Source organism: Ictidomys tridecemlineatus, chromosome Y (assembly GCF_052094955.1).
Source record: "Ictidomys tridecemlineatus isolate mIctTri1 chromosome Y, mIctTri1.hap1, whole genome shotgun sequence".
Lineage (NCBI taxonomy): Eukaryota > Metazoa > Chordata > Mammalia > Rodentia > Sciuridae > Ictidomys > Ictidomys tridecemlineatus.
Genome location: NC_135494.1, coordinates 20,938,752 through 20,956,816, shown reverse-complemented (window position 1 = coordinate 20,956,816; position 18,065 = coordinate 20,938,752).

Genomic DNA, 18,065 nt, shown 5'->3' with positions numbered 1-18,065 from the left:
CTCAGACATGTATCAACTATTCAATGGATGACATTTTAAAAACTACAGCCTTTTAATATTTATGTATGCTATATCCTTGCCTAATGCTCCTTGAGAAAGGAGCACACAGAATTGGATCTTTGAAAACCTCACATTTGCTGATAAATATTACTGCCTATGTCAGGCATGGTGAAGTGAAAAGTGGGACTTTGGATACTCAAAGAACACAATGTTGTGGGATTGGTGTCCCTGATTCATAGACAGTATGTGGTTTCTATGAAAGCCAGTGAGGGAGCAGGAGTAACGAAGCTCATTGAACAGATGACCTCAGGGGATACTGACGGATAGGCCAAATAAAGAACATGTTCCAGCTAACCATTGGTATTTGGGCTCCTGAGCCCAGACTGGCTGTTCAAAAAGGTGCAGACAGTCAGTGCTCATGTACAAAATGTCTACCATTTAAGAGTGGGTAATTTAAATGGCATCTAGTTACACATCTGAAAAAAATGGAATGCCAACTTATGAATTTCATTCTAACAACAACAACAACAAAAAGAAAAAACACTGACAATTGTGAGAGGCCATCCTCCTACGTGATTTGACTTACCTCCCTGGCAGGGTGAGAGACGCTCAAACACAGATGTGTCAGAGCCATTCCCCACCCTTTCCAAGGTCCCAGGGCTTGTCCCTGCAGATGCCTCCTGGCCACTGACCTGAAGACCCAATCATTGTCCTTGACCTTGGGATTCTGCTCCCCCTTAACCTTCACTGGATGGGATTTTCCCTTGAATTGTTTATTCACCAATAAAAGCTCACTCCCTGGCGTGCTCTCCCTCTCTCCCTAGTTTTTTTTTTTTATTGGTTGTTCAAAACCTTACAAAGCTCTTGACATATCATATTTCATACATTAGATTCAAGTGGGTTATGAACTCCCATTTTTACCCCATATACAGATTGCAGAATCACATCGGTTACACATCCGCATTTTTACATAATGCCCTATTAGTAACTGTTGTATTCTGTTACCTTTCCTATCCTCCACTATCCCCCTCCCCTCCTCTCCCATCTTCTCTCTCTACCCCATTTACTGTAATTCATTTCTCTCCTTGTTTATTTTCCCATTCCCCTCACAACCTCTTACATGTAATTTTGTATAACAATAAGGGTCTCCCTCCATTTCCATGCAATTTCCCTTTTCTCTCCCTTTCCCTCCCACCTCATGTCTCTGTTTAATGTTAATCTTTTCTTCCTTCTCTTCCGCCCTGCTCTGTTCTTAGTTGCTCTCATTATATCAAAGAAGACATTTGGTATTTGTTTCTTAGGGATTGGCTAGCTTCACTAAGCATAATCTGCTCTAGTGCCATCCGTTTCCCTGCAAATTCCATGATTTTGTCATTTTTTAGTGCTGAGTAATACTCCATGGTGTATAAATGCCACATTTTTTAAATCCATTCATCTATTGAAGGGCATCTAAGTTGGTTCCACAGTCTAGCTATTGTGAATTGTGCTGCTATGAACATCTATGTGGCAGTATCCCTGTAGTACACTCTTTTAAGGTCTTCGGGGCATAGTCTGAGAAGGGCATTAGCTGGGTCAAATGGTGGTTTTATTCCTAGCTTTCCCAGGAATCTCTGTACTGCTTTCCAAATTGGCCGGACCAATTTGCAGTCCCACCAGCAATGTACAAGAGTACATTTTTCCCCACATCCTCGCCAGCACTTGTTGTTGTTTGACTTCATAATGGCTGCCAATCTTACTGGAGTGAGATGGTATCTTAGGGTGGTTTTGATTTGCATTTCTCTGACTTGTAGCGATGGTGAGCATTTTTTCATGTACTTGTTGATTGATTGTATGTCCTCCTCTGAGAAGTGTCTATTCAGGTCCTTGGCCCATTTGTTGATTGGGTTATTTGTTTTCTTATCGCTTAACTTTTTGAGTTCTTTGTATACTCTGGATATTAGGGCTCTATCTGAAGTGTGAGGAAGAAAGATTTGTTCCCAGGATGTAGGCTCCCTATTTACCTCTCTTATTGTTTCTCTTGCTGAGAAAAAACTTTTTAGTTTGAGTAAGTCCCATTTGTTGATTCTTGTTATTAACTCTTGTGCTACGGGTGTCCTATTAAGGAATTTGGAGCTGGACCCCACAATATGTAGATTGGAGCCAACTTTTTCTTCTATCAGACACAGAGTCTCTGATTTGATATCAAGCTCCTTGATCCATTTTGAGTTAACTTTTGTGCATGGCGAGAGGAGGGGATTCAGTTTCATTTTGTTGCATATGGATTTCCAGTTTTCCCAATATCAGTTATTGAAGATGCTATCCTTCCTCCATTGCATGCTTTTAGCCCTTTTATCAAATATAAGATAGCTGTAACTTTGTGGATTAGTCTCTGTGTCCTCTATTCTGTACCATTGGTCCACCTGCCTGTTTTGGTACCAGTACCATGCTGTTTTTGTTACTATTGCTCTGTAGTACAGTTTGAAATCTGGTATCGCTATACCACCTGATTCACACTTCCTGCTTAGAATTGCTTTTGCTATTCTGGGTCTTTTATTTTTCTATATGAATTTCTTGATTGCTTTATCTATTTCTACAAGAAATGCCATTGGGATTTTGATTGGCATTGCATTAAACCTATAGAGAACTTTTGGTAATATCGCCATTTTGATGATGTTAGTTCTCCTATCCATGAACAGGGTATATTTTTCCATCTTCTAAGATCTTCTTCTACTTCTCTCTTTAGGGTTCTGTAGTTTTCATTGTATAAATCTTTCACCTCTTTTGTTAGGTTGATTCCCAAGTATTTTATTTTCTTTGAGGATATTGTGAATGGAGTGTTTTTCCTCATTTCTGTTTCAGAAGTTTTTTCGCTGATATACAGAAATGCCTTTGATTTATGCGTGTTGATTTTATATCCTGCCACTTTGCTGAATTCATTTATTAGTTCTAGTAGTTTTTTTGTAGACCCTTTTGGGTCTTCTAGGTATAGAATCATGTCATCTGCAAATAGTGATAATTTAAGTTCTTCTTATCCTATTTTTATGCCTTTAATTTCTTCTGTCTGTCTAATTGCTCTGGCCAGTGTTTCGAGAACTATATTGAATAGAAGTGGTGATAGAGGGCATCTCTGTCTTGTTCCAGATTTTAGAGGGAATGCCTTCAATTTTTCTCCATTCAGAATGATGCTAGCCTGAGGTTTAGCATAGATAGCTTTTACAATGTCGAGGTAAGTTTCTGTTATCCCTAGTTTTTGTAATGTTTTGAACATAAATGGATGCTGTACTTTGTTGAATGCTTTTTCTGCGTCTATCGAGATAATCATATGGTTCTTATCTTTAAGTCTATTGATGTGGTGAATAGCATTTATTGATTTCCGTATATTGAACCATCCTTGCATCCCAGGGATGAATCCTACTTGATCATGGTGCACAATTTTTTTGATGTGCCTTTGTTTCTGATTCGCCAGAATTTTATTGAGGATTTTTGTATCTAGGTTCATCAGAGATATTGGTCTGTAGTTTTCTTTCTTTGAGGTGTCTTTGTCTGGTTTCAGAATCAGGGTGATGTTGGCCTCATAGAATGAATTTGGAAGAGCTCCCTCTTTTTCTATTTCCTGAAATAACTTGAAAAGTGTTGGTATTAATTCTTCTTTAAAGGTTTTGTAAAACTGCACTGTATACCCATCCGGTCCTGAGATTTTCTTGGTTGGTAGTCTTTTGATTGCTTCTTCTATTTCATCGATTAATATTGGTCTGTTCAAATTGTGTGTATCCTCCTGACTCAGTCTGGGCAAATCATATGACTTAAGAAATTTATCGACGTCTTCACTATCTTCTATTTTATTGGAATATAGGTTTTCAAAATAATTTCTAATAGTCTTCTGTATTTCTGAAGCATCTGTTGTGATATTGCCTTTTTCATCCTGTATGTTAGTAATTTGAGTTCTCTCTCTTCTTGTCTTTGTTAGCATGGCTAAGGGTCTGTCGATCTTATTCATTTTTTCAAAGAACCAACTTTTAGTTTTGTTAATTTTTTCAATAGTTTCATTTTTCAATTTCGTTGATTTCCACTCTGATTTTAATTATTTCTTGCCTTCTGCTACATTTGCTGTTGTTTTGCTCTTCCATTTCTAGGGCTTTGAGATGAAGTGTGAGCTCATTTATTTGTTGGTTTTTCCTTTTTTTGAGGAATGACCTCCAGGCAATGAATTTCCCTCTTAAAACTGCTTTCATTGTGTCCCATAGATTTCGATATGTTGTGTCTGTATTTTCATTTAACTCTAAGAATTTTTTGATTTCCTCCTTTATGTCTTCTGTAACCCATTGATCATTCAGTAACATATTGTTCATTTTCCATGTGATGTAGGATTTTTCCTTCCTTCTTTTATCATTGATTTCCAGTTTCATTCCATTATGATCAGATAAAATGTATAATATTATGTCACGACCCCCTTGCCAGCCAGAAAGACGTGACTCAGGAATCTTCTTTCAGCAGTTTATTCAGGCCCTTGATATTTTTCTAATAATTCTCCTAATAATTTTCGGATGCCCCTCCCAGCCTTAAGAAAGCACCGCGAACCCCTATGCGAAGCTGCCACGTGGACCCTTCTCACAGGGTGCTAGAAAACAACACGCCAACTCTCTCTGATAAGGAGTTGACAACACGCCAACTCTCTCTGATACGGAGTTGTCCTTCACAGAACACAGTGGAGCCAGCGCCATCATGTAATGTCGACCACAGTCCGCAGGAACGGCTCACCACAATATTATCTCCACCCCTTTATATTTACTGAGGGTTGCCTTATGACATAATATATGGTCTATTTTTGAGAAGGATCCATGTGCTGCTGAGAAAAAAGTATATCCATTTGATGATGGTTGATATATTCTATATATGTCAATTAAGTCTAGGTTATTGATTGTGATATTGAGTTCTATGCTTTCTTTATTCAACTTTTGTTTGGAGGATCTGTCCAATGGTGAGAGAGGTGTGTGAAGTCACCCATAATTATTGTGTTGTGATCTATTTAATTCTTGAACTTGAGCAGAATTTGTTTTATGACTGTCGAAGCACCATTATTTGTTGCATAAATATTGATAATTGTTATGTCTTGTTGGTGAATGGTTCCTTTTAACAGTATATAATGTCCTTCCTCATCCCTTTTGATTAACTTAGTCTTGAAGTCGATTTTATTCGATATGAAGATGGCCACCCCTGTTTGCTTACAAGGACCGTGTGCTTGATATATTTTTTCCCAACCTTTCACCTTCACCCTGTGTGTGTCTTTTCCAATCAGATTTCTCTCCTGGAGGCAGCATATTGTTGGATTTGTTTTTTTAATCCATGTTACCAGCCTATGTCGCTTTATTGGAGAGTTTAAGCCATTAACGTTTATAGTTACTATTGATATATGGTTTGTACTTGTAGCCATGTTTGATTATTTATCTTTTTTTTTAATTTTAGTTTGTTTCTCCATGATTAGCTTTTCCCCCCACCCTCTGTCTTTACAGAGGGACTTCCCACTGATGGTTTTGGTTATTGTTTTTCATTTCTTCCTCGTGTAGTGTTTTGCTCAAGACACTTTGCAATGCTGGTTTTCTGGCTGCAAATTCTTTTAGCTTTTGTTTATCATGAAAGATTTTTATTTCGTTGTCATACCTGAAGCTTAATTTTGCTGGATATAGAATTCTTCATTGGCATCCATTCTCTTTCCGTGTTTGAAATACGTTGTTCCAGGATCTTCTCGCTTTCAGTGTCTATGATGAAAAATCCGTTGTTAACCCTATTGGTTTACCCCTGAATGTAATATGCCTCCTTTCTCTTGTAGCTTTTAATATTTTCTCTTTGTTCTGTATATTGGATATCTTCATAACAATGTGTCTTGGCATTGGTCTACTGTAATTTTGTATGCTCGGTGTCCTGTATGCATCTACAATTTGTATATCCATTTTCTTTTTTATTTCTGGAAAGTTTTCTGTAATTATTTCATTCAGTAGGTTACTCATTCCCTTGGTTTGAATCTCTATACCTTCCTCTATCCCGATGACTCTTAAATTTGTTTTTTTTTTATGTTATCCCATATCTCTTGGATGTTTTACTCGTGATTTTTTTACCAGCCTTTCTGAGTTGGCTAGACTCTTTTCAAGATGATATATTTTGTCTTCGTTATCTGACGTTCTGGCTTCTACTTGCTCCAATCTGTTGTTGATACTCTCATTTGAGTTTTTAATTTGGTTTATAATTTCCTTCATTTCTAGAATTAATGTTTGATTTTTTTATAATCTCTATAGCCTGATAAAGATGCTTAACTTCTTCTTTTATCTGTTTATGTAATTCATTTTCAATGTGTTCTTTCACTGTTTGAATTTGCTGTCTCGTATCCTCTTTAAGGTTCCATTCCATGTGTCTAAGGTATTCCTTGAGTTCTTTATATGACCATTTTTCAGATGACTCTAGGTCCTCCTGAATATTTAGGCTGTCCTGCATTGTTTGTACTCCTTTTTTTCCTTGCTTTTTCATGCTGCACATGTTACTTCTTGTTCTGTTTGACTGCTGAGTTACTGTTTACTCCTATAAATTTATTTGATGCTTGGGAGAAAAGGTATTAGAAGGGAAGGGAAGAAGTCACTAAAGAGAATGAGAGTAAGCAGGTAGAATTCAAGGAAGGGGAAATAAGAAAATTGAAAAGAAATGAAAAGACAAAAGAAAAAATAGAAAATAAAGAAGAAAAAAATTTTTAAATAATAATAGTAATAAAAAATGAAAATGAAAATTAAAAAAAAATTAAATTAAATTAAAAAATTTTTAAAAAATTTTTTAAAAAATTTTAAAAAAATTTAAAAAAATTAATAAATGCAGTCTTAGAGTTTGATTAACTTCTCTTCCAGTAGCTGGAGCTGTGCCCACTGGGTCAAGCTTCTCCTCTCAATAGGTGGGAACCAATCACTGTGCAGCAGCTCTTCCTCCCAGACTGGGCAGGTCTCCAATCCTGAGTGTCTAGGGCCTTCTCTTGTGTGTAGTCACTTCCCCACTTTTTCTCAAGCCAGGACCCGCTCACAGGTGACGTTCACCACAATACTGGCTACACGCCAGGTCTGCTGCTCCTTGGAGCCTGTTTTTATGAATGCCTGGGCACACTCTCCCTGTTTGCCATTCCCTCAGACCCTAAGTTTGTGGAGTTTGGGGTGGAGAATCCCCAGCGAATTTGCTTGCCCTCCGGTAGCCACATCCCCGGTAGCTGGTGCAGGAGACCTCAGTTGTCAGCACTGGTGGGAGCAGTAGCCGGGAGTTCCATGCCTCGAGTCTGGCTATTGCGTTCATGGGAGAGTTGGGAGGGGCCCTTAAGGTTTCCCTGCTGCGTGGAGATGGCTAGGGGATTACACACCTGTAGCCACAGGTTTCAATGAAGTTATCTCCTCCACCACGTTCTGGTGAAGTCAGTTCTCTGCCATGGTGGTATCCCATGCAAATGGTGACATTTCGTTCCCTCTGCCTGGTGACCACTGCAACGGGTAGGTCCTGACTGTCTCTCCCAAGCCCCAATTCAATCCTGTGGCAACTGCCTATGAAGGCTCAGTTGGCATTTACCTCCGTAAGTTCATGAGGGCCCACCAGTTGTTTCTGCGGGATCGTTAGTGCTGAGTCACAGCAGTTTGTTTGAGAGAAGCAGGCGAACGGGAGGGAGCTTGAATTCAGCCGATCTGGGCTCGGTGTGTGTTCTGAGAGGCCCACACTGCTCGCCCCAGTTCCACGTCAGCTCAGCATTGCCTAGTGATCCTGAGCAAACACCATTTAGACAGATTACGACTCCCTATGCCCACACAGCTGAAGAGGTCAGAGACTTGATCTCTTCGTGCCCGCCACCATGTTGCCGTTTCTTCTCTCCCTAGTTTCTTGTGTAAACCTCACCACCACATTAGGTGGCCAGAAGTGGGAGCTAGGAGAAGCCGTTTCAGAGCTGTGTGAAAGGTAATGAGAATCTTTTCTCTTTAATTTAAAACTCACTCGCAATTTCTTATGAACCTAACCTTCTTTCATGAAGTTCACACTGGTCGTGAGGCAGAGACAATGAGACATATAAAGATAAAATCTTGTCTTCACCAGGATGCCCAGAAATTGGTTTTATTTGGCTAATGCAAATATCTTTCAATAGAACTTTTGATTTCTGAATGAACACATTCAATTTTATAATGTACAGATCATAAGGTTTTCTTTACAGAATATTCTCTTCTTAAAGCCTCACATAGAAAATGTCTCACAGGACATAGGAGGGGAATGACTCAAAGGATGAGAGAATGGCTATAACCATTCTCAAATGTGCCCATGTAGCCTAAAGTTTGAAGGCATCTAATTGTAGTCTAAAAGAATTATGAATCTATTTGATCTATTATTAATAAATATCACCACTTTACCACTTGAACCAAATCACAGAAAACTGGAAACAGATGATCATTTGCTTTGATACCTTTACTTCCATTTCATTACCCAGAGATGATCAACTTTATATTTCAAGTGATGCAGATTTATTATAGAATGCCTAAGATCCTGAGGATTTATTTTGCCTCAGCCCATGGTATTGCTTCATTATTTTATTATTTTGTAAGTAATAAAATGTAACTTCATGTTGGATGATATATTTAAGCCATGAAAATATCATCCAACATTGTTCTTCCCAAAACATTAGCCCAAATTCTGCGCATGCTCACTTACTGTTTAGGAATTTTACTAATTGTTTGAAGGTTCTAGAGGACCTGTTAGACTCCTAATGGACAAACAATCCAACATACTCCAGAGAACGTATGAGTGCCATAAGAAGAAAATAAGGTCAGCCTACAGCAATGGGCAGCTGCCTGCCCTCGGCTGGGAGGAGCCCTGGACATGGCACCAGGGCTGCTGGGCAGCAGAAGCCTCCACAGCCCTGCAGGGAGCCTGGAGCACAGCTCTGCAAAACCATGCTCAGCTCTGGACAGAGGCACATGAGTTCCCATCACAGGCTCGTGACAGTCCCAGGTGCACGCCTGTCATGCCAGCCACCAGGGAGGCTGAGGCAAGAGGAACCTTCGAGGTCAGCCCTGGCAACTTGACCCCGTGGCAGAAAGGAAGAAGTTTACAGGGGTCTCTGAGGGTGGAGCTCAGGCAGGTCGCTTGCCTCACAGGCTCAGGGCCCTGGGTTCAATCCCCAGAACCACATACACCAAAAAGTGACCTTGGAACATGGTTTAAAATGATGGGTCAGGTACACAGAAGGAAACAGGAGAGGGTTTTTAAAGCGAGGACTTAAACCCCAGAATCCACAGGTGCCACAGGAAAACAAAAGGACACAGAGTCAGTGACACCTGACACTTGGGCGGGTCTCCCTTCTAAACCGCCTCCTGCCCCCAGGTCACCTGGGCTCCCCTTCCCTCTCCAGGAGCCTGTGGGTCAGGCTACCTCTTCTCCTCTGAGGTCCGCAGCGCAGGCCACACGGCTGAGGCCACCGCGTCCTGAACAGGACCCTGCAGATCAAACTCCACCCGCTGTGACCAGCAGCTCCGCCGAGGAGGGCCCTCAGGTGAGAACCGGGAGCGCACGGTCTGCGGTGGGCGCTGTGGGGACCGCCCCGGCGGCTCCAGGGGACAGGCAGCCAGGGACCGAGGCTCCAGGGCGGCGGCAGAGTCCTCCCAGGTCCCCCCTCGTGTGGGCGCCTAGACCCGGGCCACTCCCGGCAGCTCACCTTCTCCTGTCATGGACCCCGGGATTCGGACCCTCCATCCGGGACCCACCACCCTGGAACCACAGCCCTGCAGTGGGCGCTACTTCCAGGCTCCTCCACTTTCCAGAACTTTCCCACCTCTGCAATCCTTTTAGCCATTTTGGTCCTTTGTCCCCAAGCCCAGGGCTGTCCGTTGCCCTCTCCTGTCTGCACTTCTGGGACTGTGCCTTCACTGGTGCCAAATGGTGGGGAACAGAAGAGGATGAGGTGCAGTGGGGTTGCTACCCTCCTGGAGTCTCATATCCACTAACTGGAGAAGTTTCATCCCTCAGGGCTTCAGTTCTTGTGGTTCCTGTTGTGGTTTCTGCCCCAAATGCCACAGGATTGCCTGGGGGCTGGGGTCGGAGATAACAGAAGAGCAAGGATGTGGGGGTCTGAAGCGTCAGGAGACACCTTCCCAGCCCTTGAGCTGGAATTTGAGGGCCCTCTCTGTGTGAGCTGAGGCCCATTTTGGGTTTGAAGCTGCCCTGCGCTCAGGCCAAGCCACACAGGCGGAAACTTGCACTCTCACTGCTGGTTGGTGAGACCCCGAAGTCTGATTTTCTTTCCTACTCTGTCTGCTGCAATTAATTTCCAGAGTCCCCCAGTACCCAGTCCACACATCTGCCCAGGTCTTGTAGTTGTATCCCAAGGAGGAAACCAGATGGGGCATCATTACGCCATCTTATCTGAAGATTGAATCATTGCCTTTATTTTTAAGGACATTTCAACGTATGAAATTCTAGTTGATAGTTTTCAACTAATTACTGTGGAATTGTTGACCCAGTGTCTTCTCGCTCACATTGTTTCAGTAAGAAATCTGCTGTCATTTTAAACTAGGTTTCTCTGTAGGTGATAGTGTTCCTCCGGCTACTTTGAAGGTAACTCTCTTTTGCGATTTGATTATGATGTGCCTTTATGTTTTTTTGTGCTTGTGGTACATTGAGCCTCTGGAATAGTAAATATGTGGTTTTCATCAAGCCTGGGGTGTTTTTAGCCATTATTTCTTCAAATAGATTTTCTATCCTCCTTTTCTCTTTCTGAGATTCTAATTACATTGACATCAGACAGCTTGGAGTTATTCCCAAGCTCACTAATCCTACATAAATTTTCTATACTCATTTTTTTGATTTGTTCTTTTTAGACATACATGACAGTGGAGTGTATTTTGACATATTATACATACATGGAGTGTAATTAGGATCCCGTTCTTGTGGTTTTACGTGATGTGCAGTTTCATTGGTCATGTCTTCATATATGAACACAGGAAAGTGATGTCTGGTTCATTCTCCTCTCTTTTCTCATTCTCCCTCCCTTCCCTTCATTTCCCTTTGTCTCATCCAATGAACTTCTATTCTCCCCTCCCACCTTATTGTGTGTTAACATTCACATATCAGAGAGAACGTTTGGGCTTTCGTTTTTAGGAATTGGCTTATTTCACTTGGCACGATTGTCTCTAGGTCCATCCATTTACTGGCAAATGCCATAATCTCATTGTTCTTTATGGCTGAGTAATATTCCATTGTGTATGTATACCATGTTTTCTCTATCCATTCATTTGGTGAAAGGCACCTAAGTTGTTTCGATAGCTTAGCTATTATAAATTGAGCTTCTGTAAGCACTGATATGGTTGCATCACTGTAGTATGCTGATTTTAAGTCCTTTGGGTATATACTAAGGAGTGGGATAACTGGGTCAAATTTTGGTTCCATTCTAAGTTTTCAGATGAATTTCCATACTGCTTTCCAGAGTGGTTGCACCAATTCCCAGTCCTATTTGCCATGTATGATTTATTGTTACTTGTATTCTTGATAATTGCCATTCTGACTGGAGAGATGAAATCACAATGTAATTTTTTTTAGCTTTATATCATTTACTTATTTTCATATGGTGCTGAGGATCAAACCCAGTGCCTCACACGTGCTAAGCAAGTGCGCTACCACTGAGACACAACCACAGCCGTCAGTGTAGTTTAAATTTGAATTTCTCTAATTGCTAGAGATGTTGAACATTTTTTTCATATATTTGTTGACAGTTTGAATTTCTTCTTCTGTGAAGGGTCTGTTCAGTTCCTTTGCCCATTTATTTATTGAGTTATTTGCTTATTTGGTGTTAAGTTTTTTGAATTCTTTATATATCCTGGAAATTAATGCTCTCTCTGAGGTGAAGGTGGCAAAGATTTTCTCCCATTCCATAGGCTCTCTTTTCACATTCTTGATGGTTCTATCTTCTCTTGTTAGTTTGATACTATCTCATTTATTGATTCTTGAGTTTACTTCTTTGCTTTAGGAGTCTGGTTGGGGAATTTGGTTCCTAAGCCAACATGATGTAAATTTGGGCCTACCTTTTCTTCTAGTAGGTGCAGGGTCTGTGGTCTAGAGCCTAGGTCCTTGATCCATTTTGAGTTGAGTTTTGTGCAAAGTGAGAGATAGGGGTTAAATTTCATTTTGCTACAAATGGATTTCCAGTTTTCTCAGCATCATTTATTGAAGAGGCTATCTTTTCTCCAATGTATGTTTATGGTGCCTTTGACTAGAATAAGAAAACTGGATTTATGTGGATGTGTCTCTGTGTCTTCTGTTCTCTTCCATGGGTCTTCATGTCTGTTTTGGAGCCAATGCCATTCCACTTTTGTTACTATAGCTCTGTAGTATAATTAAGGCCTGGTATTGTGATGCCTCTTCCTTCACTCTTCTTGCCAAGGATTGCTTTGGCTATTCTGGGTCTCTTATTTTTCAAATATTTTTTTTACTGCCTTTTCTATTTATGAAGAATGTTTTTGAGATTTTAATAGGAATTGCACTAAATCTGTATGTGCCTTTGGTAGTCTGGCCATATTGTCAATATTAATTCTGCCCATCTTAGAACATGGGAGATCTTTTCATTTTCTAAGGTTTTCTTCAATTTCTTTCCTTAGTGTTCTATAGTTATCTTTATAGAGGTCTTTAATCTCTTTTGTTAGATTGATTACCAAGCATTTTATTTTATTTTATTGAAGCTATTGTGAGTGAGAGAGTTTTCCTAATTTCTCTTCCAGTTGATTCATCATTGGCTACATCAATTTTTAAAAATTATTTTTCTCTTTGAGTTTTGTTTTGGAGACTTTCATTACTATTCTTTAAGTTTGTTGATCTTTCCTTCTTCAGTGTCTAATCTGCTATTAAATGATATTCAGTGTATTTTTCATGCCTAGAAATTTGATTTGGGCCTTTTTATATTTTTCATGCTTCTAACTAAGCATGTGGAATATACTTATAATAGTTTCTTGAATGTTTTTGCCTGCTAATTCTAATGTTCATGCCACTTATGAGCTTACGATGAGTTATAATGGTGATAATAGTGATGCTTCTTTGCCTGACTAAAGTTTTTGATCAGGTGTCAGACACTGAAGTTTTACATTTTTGGTGCTGAATTTGCTTTTGTCTTTCCAAACTCTTTTTGAGCTTACCCGAGATGCAGTTGACTTATGTGGGAACACGTTGATCCTTGCAGATCTTATGTTTAAGACTTGATAGATGAGATAGATCAGTGTATGATCCACGGTTAATTATTCCTGGGACTGAGGCACTTCCTTCTGATCTCTACCCAGAACTTCCCTGGAGCTGAGCTTTTTCAGTCTGACTGGTAGGAACAGTGACAGTCCGTCCCCCCCCATGATCAAGGGGCACCATTTCCTCTAATCCTTTGGCTGCTCCTTTCCCAGCCCTGGGTGGTTTCCTCACCTTCACGCACTATCTGTGGCTCTGCTTGACCCTTGAAGGGGACCCCCTGCACACCTCCAGAAGTCAGTTGCCTCCTATCTGACCTGTCCTCCAGACTCTAGCTGGCCTGGTCTCCCTGGACTCTCAGCTCCGACCCATCCACTCTGGGGTCTACTGGGCTCTGGTTCTCCATCCCTGTGCTGAACCTGGGAACGTGACCACCTGGGAGAAGGGTTTGCCAGGCCTCCTGCTCTCAACCCTCCTCTCTGGGCTCCTCTTTCAAAGCTGAGCGACTGGGTCTCCTCAAACCCCCAAACCCCTCAGGATGTGTGGCCCAGCACTTTCCACGTTCTGGAAAGCACGGGCTCCTTCCCTCTGTCCCTCTGATAGGTGCTGCTGTGCGGGTGAAGGGTGCTGAGGCCCTCTCCTCACCTCCTGCCCCCATCCCGCCCGCCTTCCCTCCTGAGCCCACCCAGCAGCTGCATCGGCTGCCCTGCCTGGAGAATCCGTCACCCCTTGCAAGCCGGGAAAATGCAAATAAAAGCAAGATTATGATATTTTTCGTAAATAAGCAATGCAGCAGCTCAAATCTGGTTCGGGCCGTCAGCTGAAGCCACCAGAGACACATCGGTGTTGAAATATTTGCGTATGTTCTCGTGGAACATTTACTGTGGTGCGCGCGGGGCTCCAATAAAGCTTTTATATAAATTATTCATTATGGAATTCAGATGGAACGCCAAAGCCCTCCCACCCAGGGACGCCTTTTTTACTTCCGTTTTTTTTTTATTACCTCTGAAGAGCTCATCTTGTTAGCATCCAGTGCCATCAGCCAGGCAGGCCGCATAATTAGCCGGGGAAGCGGTTGTCTGGGGAGACGGCGCTGACCTTATGGTCACGTCTTCTCAAGGAAACTTGGCCTTTCTTAAAGGGTTTTCTCTGCTGGTGGACATGCTAGTGTCCCCTCCCATCCTCGAGACCTAGTGTCCAGAGGGTTGCAGGGAGATCGGAGCCCTGTCTGTCTTGCTCCCTGTCCCTGGAGAGGAAAGGGTGACCCTAGGCACGGCCCTTTAAAGCTCACAGTGCTGCCCGTGCCCCACCTAGGAGGTCTGCCTGTGGACCGTGTGACCGAAGCCATCATGCCGACTTTCTGGGTGAGGCTCAGGGATGGTTCTGGGCTGAATTGTGACCCTGGTGACTCAGCCCCAGGTCTGAGGTTCTCACCTGTGGTACCTGACCTGTGACCTCATGTGGAGACGGGATCTTCCAAAGATGATTAAAGTAAAATGAGGTCATTACAATGGCCCTAATCCAACCTGATGTATGTCCTTTTAGGGAGGGGACATTGAGACACAGACACACAGATTGGGCACATGATGTGAGGTCCCAGGAGAAGACGGCAGCTACCAGCCAAGCAGAGGGGCCCCAGGAGGCACTGACCGGGGACCCCTGATCCTGGGCTTCAGCCTTCGGAACTATGGGGACGCGCACCCTGTTGTGGAAGCCGCCAGCCACAGGGCTGCTCCGTCAGCCCCAAGGAGCCGACCAAGGCTCTTCTCCAGGTTCAACCACAGCGGGGGGGCTCTGACCTCCTGGCCTCAGCGTCCAGCCTCAGTGTCCGGCTGGAGGAGCAAGGAGCAGGTTTTGTAAGTGGCCTGAAACCTCCCATGGAGCCAGCGTGTGGCGGGAGGCGGGCGAGGGAGGGAGCTCCGCCAGCAACTTCATTTCCCCTTCAAAGAACTCTGCAAAGCTCTCTGTAAATATTTGCAGGATTAATTTCCCAATTCACGAAAGAATAAACGAACGACTGAGCACATCGGCCGGTCTCGCTTGCTCGGGACAGTGTCTCAAACAAGACGCTATCCCAGCGGCAGCCTGCGTGTTTGGTGACCACAATGGCCCAAGTCCCTGGGCCTTGTGACCTCCTCAAGGGCCCTGACATGGCACAGGTTCCCAGGGCAGCACCATGGGACCATTCTGCCAGAGCCTCCTGGCCCAGCCTCCGGGAACGATGGGGCCTGCGGGCCCAGACGGCCTGGGGCATGAGGGCAGAGCCTGGTGCAGAGTCGGGCACACACCACCCAGAGCCGTGGTGGCCAGGCAGCCGGGCCTCACCTTCCCTGCCCAGGGTCTTCCCTGAGAAGGGCAGCGCCAGCAAGATCCGTGCGGAAGCATAGCCTGGCGCACCCTGGCACACCCTGGCACACCCTGGCTCTTCTTGTGCCCTTTAGAAGGTATTTTTGGGATTTTACAATGTCTCTCTTCAAAAGTGATGCTAAGACGTTATTCATTACCTTTTACCCCTTAGGGAGAAGCAGGGGGTGCATTAAAAACGAACACCCCACACCCGTGCAATCTGCTGGATTGGTGCTGACTGTGTCCACCCTCCACAGAGGCTGCTGCATCCTGGGGTCCTTCCAGGTCCTCAGGGCTTCCCTTCTCTCCACCTCGCAGTGGCTGTGGGGCTGGGTCAGGAGGCCCGTCCCCTCCCTCTCTCCCCTTTCTTCTGTCCAGTGGGCACCAGGCCCTTTGCACCACTGTGTGTCTGTTGCATCTCCCTGACGTTTTCTGTTATCGTCTCATGGAAGATTCTAGCTGGCTGACCCTTCAGCCTGGCCGCACTGCAGCTGCCCCTCCCAGCCTCCGAGCAGGGAGTTCTGATCCCAGGGAACATCCTCCTCCCACTCCCTCTCCCCTGACCAGCCTGACCCAGGCTTTGGGATCCTGTGGGGCTGTGTCCTTGTCCTCACTCACCTGGCCACCCCAGGCCCCTAAGCTGGACCTGCATTGTGGCATTGGGCTGGCATCAGGCTCCCAAAGTTTCCTCTCCTCGGAGCCTGGACCCTGACGGGTGGCCTCCCTCCACCTGTCCAGGACTCTCTCTGCAGGAGCCACTCTCGCTGCATGTGGCGGGCCTCGGGCAGCTGCATAGTGAGGGGGCTCTGGGAGGGAGAGCCCAGTCCTGCTAACCACCCATTCGCAGCGATGCCGGCTGCAGAGAGGCAGCACTGGGAGCAAGGGTGGCCCTGCGCCCAGGACGGGCACCCCTTCTCTTTGCCTGAGGCCCAGGGGCTGTGGGCTCCTCCCCTTCCCTTCCATGTCCCCCCTCCAAGTGGGGCTCCTGTGTGACACACATGGGCCTGAGCTCTGGCACGCAGCCTGGACCGTCTGTCCTCCTTGTCCTTCACTTAAAAGCCACAGAGAGAGTCGGTCTGGTTTGTCCCCACCTGTTCTGCCAACAGCTGTGGCACATGAGTTTGGGGTCTGTGCCTGTGGGCTTCGGGCCCTGGGGCTCTGCGGTTCTGGCCCCCTCTGCAGTGAGAGTGGAGGGGGATGGTGGGCTTCTGAGGCAGGTGGGCAGGGAGCCCCACGTCCCCTCAAGTTGGAGTGACAGGCAGCGGGCCTCACTGGCCCCACCTCTCTGCTGTTCCGTCATGTGTTGAAATGCGTTCCTGGAACACTCCTCGCCATCTGTCTCTGGAGCGAGATCATCACTGGCTCTGGAGAGGAGCTCCAATTTGCAATTGTAAATTGTCTTCCCCCCCCTTTCACTCCACGTGCAGCGGCTCTGACGGCTTGAAGAGGCTGTCGGTTCTCAGTGAGCATGGCTCCTTTTCCATATGGCACAAGACACACAGCGGCTCTGGAGTCCTGGAGGGCCGGCCACTTCCTGGGCCAGCTGCTGGGCAGAGGAAGCCAGGTGGGCGAGAGGAGTCCCCTGCTTGGAGCCTTTCTCCAGCTTGACCTTGGACTGGTTCCAGGCCTGACCCTGGACCATCCTGGACTCCACCAGGGGACCCGTTTCCGAGCGCACCCTGACAGGTAATGTGTTAAGAGTGGCCTCACAATAGCACCTGTCCTGGGGCCTCTGTGCCCCAGGCCCCTTCACAGCACAGGGGGGTCCTGGCACCTGTCTCCGCATCATGTCCTCCAGCTCCTATCTCAGCTAAGGGCCCTGATGAGGCCGCTGCCTGGGACCTCAGCCCACCTCTGCCCCAGTTATGACCTCCTGATGGTTCTTCCTGGACGTGTCCCCCGTGCCCCTCCCAGCCTTTGTCCTTCACTGTGGACTAAAGGAACTAACGTCAGATCTTCAAAATTCTCCCGGGCAGGAGAGGAGGGGAAAGTGCTTCCCCACTCACTCCAAGTGCAGCTTCTCCGGGTACCAGGTCAGGGGACCAAAGACCAGAGCAGCAGGCCTGTGGCTCCTCCAGGGCTTGCTCCCCTGGCGCCTCCTGCCTCCTGCAGGGGCCTCAGTCCAAACACCCTCCGGTGAACCTCCCTGGCTGCCGGCCTCCCCCAGCCTCCCCTGCCTAGCCCTTCCCTCAGCCTGCAACCACCAGTGCTTGGCCTCTTGCTGATTGCTGTCTGTTGCCCTCCCTAGGTGCACACTCCGCCTCTCTCTCCTTCAGGCACCTTAATGTTGGCCCAGCCTGGAGCTGTACCTGGCTGGCGGTGGGCACCTCTCTTGCCTGGTGTCGAGCAATGCCTGTGGCTCTCCAGGACCACGGCCTCAGCAGCTGGACTTAAGATGTCCGTGCTCGCTGTTTTTTGTTAGAGCTGCATGACTTTGCACACCTTGGCTCTGTGTGGCAGGTGGCAGGTGACTGCCATATTTTTGGTTTGTCATTTAAAATGCCATCCCCGTTTGCTCCTCC